This window comes from Elephantulus edwardii, unplaced genomic scaffold (genome assembly GCF_000299155.1).
Source record: "Elephantulus edwardii isolate Elephantulus edwardi_28Jun2011 unplaced genomic scaffold, EleEdw1.0 scaffold00012, whole genome shotgun sequence".
Classification (NCBI taxonomy): Eukaryota; Metazoa; Chordata; class Mammalia; order Macroscelidea; family Macroscelididae; genus Elephantulus; species Elephantulus edwardii.
The window spans coordinates 2,958,596-2,964,595 of record NW_006399762.1 but is presented as its reverse complement, the minus strand read 5'-3'; the positions used below and the strand labels follow the sequence as shown (position 1 = coordinate 2,964,595).

Here is a 6,000-nt window from a genome sequence, read left to right as displayed (position 1 = left end):
CTGTAGTTTCCACACTTAGTTGGGACACCTTTCTTTGGAATAGGAACAAATATAGACCTCTTCCAGTCAGTTGGCCAATGGTTGTTCTCCAGATTTCTTGGCACAACTTGGTGAGTACTGGGCCATAATTCTCAGTGATTTGGCAGTTATATAATTAAGTCATCATCCTCCATTTGTGACTTGATATTGTCATCTTTTATTTTCTCATAATGCTGATATTCACATAATGGTCTTTGGGACGTAATAATATTGGTACATGATAAGTGGGTATATTTCAGAATTCCTACCAGATAGAATAAGTAATTTTTATATACCTACATTTCTTTTCTAGACTTGAATTGTTTAGTGTAGAATACAAAAGCCCAAAAATCCTTCCCCCCTTACTCATCTCATCTATTGTGATATTTTAAAATTACCACCTCCTCTATACCTGTTAAAAAACCTTGTTTCTATCTTTTTTATTATTTTATTTTATTGATATTTTAATGCAAGTTTACACAAAACTTGGATTTCCATTCATTCATTGTTGCACATTTACCTCACTAAACCCCCAGTTCACTTTTCTCTTTAAAAAGATTCTTTCATTGTTGCACAAATTTCTCCCTCTCCCTTGCCCCCCAGTTCACTATGCTTTGCACCACTTATTTTGAGATGTTGTAATTCTTGTCCAAAATATTATTACAAGAATGAGCAGAATGTTTTTGTTGTTGTTGTTATGTGCCGTTGAGTTGACTCTGACTTATAGCCACCCTATATACAATAGCTTGGAACCCTGCTCTTTCCTGAGCCAATCTTGCTGTCTCTGACACACCAACCCTCATTACCCCAGTTACAGTGTCAATCCATCTCATCTGGAGTCGTCCTCTCCTGCTCTGTCCCTCTATCCTTCAAAGCATGCTAACGTTTTCCAAAGACTGATCCCTCCTGGCTATTTATCCGAAGGATGTGAGATGGAGTCTCAGACTCCTTACTTCCAAGGAGCAGCTTGGTTGCATCCTCTCCAGGGTGGACTTGTTAGTTCTCTTGGCTGTCCGTGATAAGTTCAAAACTCGTCTGCATTATCTCAAAGGCACTGATTCTTCTTCTGTTATTCTTGGTCATTGTCCAGTTCTCTTGTGCATAGCAATAATTGGGAAGTCCATTGCCTGGATCATGCACACCTGTCTCTAGACTGACATTGTTGCTCTTTAGCATTCTGGAAAGGTCCCTGACAGCAGATTTCACTAATGCAATTTGTCTTCTGATTTCTTGACTTCTGGTGCCACGAATGTTGATTGTGGAACCGAAAAAGTTGAAATCTTGAGCAGTCTTAATCTCTTCTCCATCTGTCACGATGCTGCCAGCTGGCCCAGAGATGAGAATTTTTGTTTTCTTCATATTCATCTTCAGTCTATATTGCAAGCTACTGTCCTTGACCCTCTTCAGGTCAGGTATTACTCAGTTTCAGCAAGTTAGGTTGTGTCATTTGCATAACATAAGTTATTTATGAGTCTTCTCCAGTCCTGATGCCTTATTCTTCCTTATAAAGTCCAGACTCTTGAATGATCTATTCTGCATACAGATTGTAAAGGTATGAAGACAAGACACATCCCTATCACACTCCTTTTCTGATTTTGAACCATGCATTATTCTCCTTGCTCTGTTCTGACAGCTGCCTTCTGGCCAAAGTATAGGTTTCTCATGAGCACAGTCAGGTGTTCTGAGATTCCCATTCTTCTCAAGGTCAGCCATAATTTGTTGTGATCACACAGTCAAATGTCTTTACCTAATCACTGAAACAGACATTCCTCTGGTACTCTCTGCTTTTGGCCAAGATCCATCTGACATTGGCAGTGATGTCCCTAGTGCCACTGTCTCTTCTGCACTCAGCTTGTCTTTCTGGTAGCTCTCTGCTGATTTTGCATGATCTTCAGAATGATTTTGCTTGTGTGTTATATTCGTGATATCATTCAATAATTTCCACACGGTTGGATCACCATTTTTTTAAATGACAATAGATATGAATCTCTGTCTCAGTAGTTGGCTAGGTAGTTGTCTTACTTGGCACATCCTGGTGAGCATTTCAAGAGCTGCATCTGTTTGTTGAAATATGTCAGTTGTTATTCTATCAATTCCTGGGGCCTTGTATTTGCCAATTTTTTTTCAGAGCAGATGGAACTTCCTCCTTCCTCATCATTGACTCTTGAACATAGTTGTTTCCTGAAATACTTCTGTCTTGGCCAGTTCTTTCTATAGGTGTGACTCTGTGTGCTCTTTCCATCTACTTTTGATGCTTTCTGGATCATTCACTATTCTGCCCATAACATCCATAGTATTGCAACTTGAGGCTTGAAATAGTTCTTCAAGTCCTTCAACTTAAGAAATGCTGAGTGAGCATTTAATTTTCCTACTCTAAATGGCTGAACTCACTCAGCATTTTTTAAGCTGAAGGACTTGAAGAACTATTTCAAGCCTCAAGTTGCAATACTGCAGAACAGATTATCCGGGAGGCTGGGCTCTATGAGGAGAAATGTGGGGTCAAGATTGGTGGACGATTTATCAACAATCTGCGTTATGCGGATGACACAACCCTGCTTGCTGAAACTGAAAAGGACCTGAAGCACCTGCTGCAGAGGGTCAAGGACTGCAGCCTACAATATGGATTGAGGCTCAATGTCAAGAAGACAAAGATTCTCACCACTGGACCAATTGGCAGCATCAGGATGCATGGTGAAGAGATTGAGATTGTACACAGCTTTAGTTTGCTTGGCTCCACACTCAACACTCTTGGCACCAGTAGCCAGGAAATTAAAAGGTGCATTGCCATGGGAAAGTCTGCTGTTAGGGACCTCTCCAAAGTACTGAAGAGCAATGGTGTCTCTCTGGAGACTAAGGTGCGTCTGATACAGGCCATGGTCTTTGCAATCACTTGTTATGCATCAGAGAGTTGGACAATGACCAAGGAGGATAGAAGGAGAATTGATGCCTTTGAGCTGTGGTTCTAGAGAAGAGTATTGAGAATACCATGGACTGCTAGGAAAACAAACAGATTCATCCTGGAAAGGGTTAAACCAGGTGGCTCCTTGGAGGCAAGAGGCTCCGTCTTACATGCTTTGGACATGTTGTGAGGAGAGACCGGTCCTTGGAGAAGGACATCATGCTTGCTAGGGTGGAGGTACAGCGCAGGAAGGGAAGGGCCTCTCTGTGAGGTGGATTGATTCAGTGACTGTGATAATTGGGATGAGAGTGTCAGAGACAGTGCGATTGGCACAGGACAGAGCAGAGTTTATGGCTGTTGTACATAGGGTCGCTATGAGGCGCAAGTGACTCGACGGCACATAACAACAACAACAACAAGCTCTTTGCACATTTTCTTATAATAATATGTCTTTCTGAGCTGCCTTTTGTAATCTTCTGTTCAGCTCCTTAACTTGTTTATGTCTTCCTATTGCTTTGGCTTCTTGGTGCTCTAGTGCAATATTCAAGGCTCTTCCAATATTCATCTTTGCCTGTTCTTCCGCTTCTGTCTTTTTAATGATATTTTGCATTCTTCATGGCTAATATTCTTGATATCCACCCACAGCTCATATGACCTTCCCTCATTAGTGTGTGGGGCCTGAAATCTGTTCCTGAGATGGCTTGTAATTCAAGTAGGGTACACTCAAGGTCAAATTTTTGTTCTCGTGGATTTCATTTAATTTTCTTTAGCTTCAGTTTGAACTTGCATATGAGTAGTTGACAGTCTGTTTCCACAATAAGCACCTGGCCTAGTTTTCATAGTGAATTTTGAGCTTTTCCAGAGTTTCTTGCCACAGATACATCAGTCTGATTCCTGTGTAGACCATCAGATGAGGTATGTGTGTCCTCACTGTTTATTTTGTGTTTATGTTTCTTATAAGATATATGATTAAATGAATAAATTATTAACTGTACAAAAGACTGTCATTTTATTTCCACCCTAGTTTCTGTCACTAAGTCCTGACTAGGTCCTTCTTATCTATTACCAACTTTTGCATCCTGGTTGCATGTTTGATCAATTTCTGATTGCAAAAGTTGGTAGAAATAATCTATTTCCTTCTCTTTGGCTCTGATTGTTGGTGCATAGATTTGCTTGATGATGGTATTGACAGAACTTTATGGATATTATCCTGTCATTCTCAGCATTTTATTTCAGTATGGATCTGGAAATTTAAAAAAAAATTAATTTTAATGAAAGTTTACAGAAACTTAGGATTTCCAGTCATTCATTGTTGAACTTTTCTCCCTACCCATCCCCTCCCCCCCAATTCACTTTTCTTCTTGATAAGTAAAAGAAACACTCTTCCATTGCTATGCAATCCCTTCCCCCAAGTCCACTGCACTGTGCTGCCTTCATTCTGTAGTGCTGTCATGGCAATAATACCTAATCATATATCCCTTTTAAACAGTTCTTTTCCTCATCTGTTACAATGCAGTATACATCATTCCTCCCCTTCTTCTCTGTCTTCCCTCAAACCCAGTGTCAGTCCTGTTTTACAGTAGCGGCCCTATGCCACATTTGTCCTTTTGTGACTGAAATATTTCACTCAGCATAATGTGCTCTAGGGTCATCCACTTTGCATAATATGGAAATGCTTTTTATAACCATGTGACTTCATTTTTCTCACCTTTTCATTTCCTGCATGGTAAATCATATGATTTTCTGATTCCAAATGTCCCATGTCCAACCATTTCAGTTTGCCAATGCTTAATATGTCAATATTTATGTGTTCCATTTCTCTCTTAATAATATCCAATTTATTTACATCCATGCTTCCACATTTCATGTTCCAGTAATTAGTTTCTGCTTTCAACTGTTCCTCTTTTTTTGTGTTGTGCTTACCAGCTGGAGGGCTTCTCTTCAGGTGCTATATTTGCTAGTCTGATTTAAGTATGCTCTATTGAATGAACATAGCGGTTTTGTAGGCCTGTTGTTTCAGAATTGGATGGCCAATTCTTTTCCCTAGTCTGCCTTAATTTTTTCAACTTAGAGCAATATCTAACAGACAAGCTATTTTACCAGAAGTGTTGATTCCCTGCCCTCTCCTCCACACTTTAGTGCCTGTTATTTGGTTCTGCCCCTGCCCTGCTTTGCCAGCATCTACTTCTGATCCTTTCTTTCTGCCTCTCCTGATCCTAGTCCTACCTGGTCAGCACTACCCTGCACCCTCCCCCCAGCCAGTCCCAGATGTAGTGGCTCAGGTGTGCAGTCCTATCGTTCTTGCTCCTGCTGCGGCACTCTGTCTTGAGGCTGCAGCCACTATTGTTCCACTTGTGCAGTTGCTGCCTGCTCCAGCTCTGGTCTCTTGAGTGCTTTTTGCCTGCCATGACTAGTGTAACCACTGTTGGTTAGTGTAACCTTCACTTGTTTGTTGTTGTTGTTATTTTGTGTCGTCGAGTCGCTTGTGACTCATAGCGATCCCAGTCACTGAATCAAACCATCTCATAGAGGGCCTTCCTCTCCTGCGCTGTCCCTCCACCCTCCCAAGCATGATATCCCTCTCCAGGGACTGGTCCCTCCTCACAACATGTCCAAATTATGTTAGACAGAGCCTCAGAATCTTTGCCTCCAAGGAGCCACCCAGTTTAACCCTTTCCAGGACAAATCTGTTTGTTTTCCTAGCAGTCCATGGTATTCTCAATACTCTTCTCCAGCACCACAGCTCAAAGGCATCAATTCTCCTTCTATCCTCCTTGGTCATTGTCCAACTCTCTGATGCATAACAAGTGATTACGAAGACCATGGCCTGTTTCAGACACACCTTAGTCTCCAGAGAGACACCATTGCTCTTCAGTACTTTGGAGAGGTCCGTAACAGCAGACTTTCCCATGGCAATGCGCCTTTTAATTTCTTCATTTAATAACCTTCATTAGATAGCATGAAATATGAGCACAAGAGACAAGCACAAAAAGAAAGCAAAATTTACATCAAATATAAATATCCAGAGAAAATTATGGGTAATACTTTTTTAGTTATTATTTTTTAATTTATTTTATTATTTG

At 40.8% G+C, this 6,000-nt stretch overlaps 1 protein-coding gene across 2 annotated transcripts in view; it reads left to right on the top strand.

Moving 5' to 3' along the window:
* The window catches only part of ADAD1 (adenosine deaminase domain containing 1 (testis-specific)), a 99,078-nt gene that overhangs the window by 62,167 nt on the left and 30,911 nt on the right, over window positions 1-6,000 (top strand). The window lies entirely within an intron of this gene.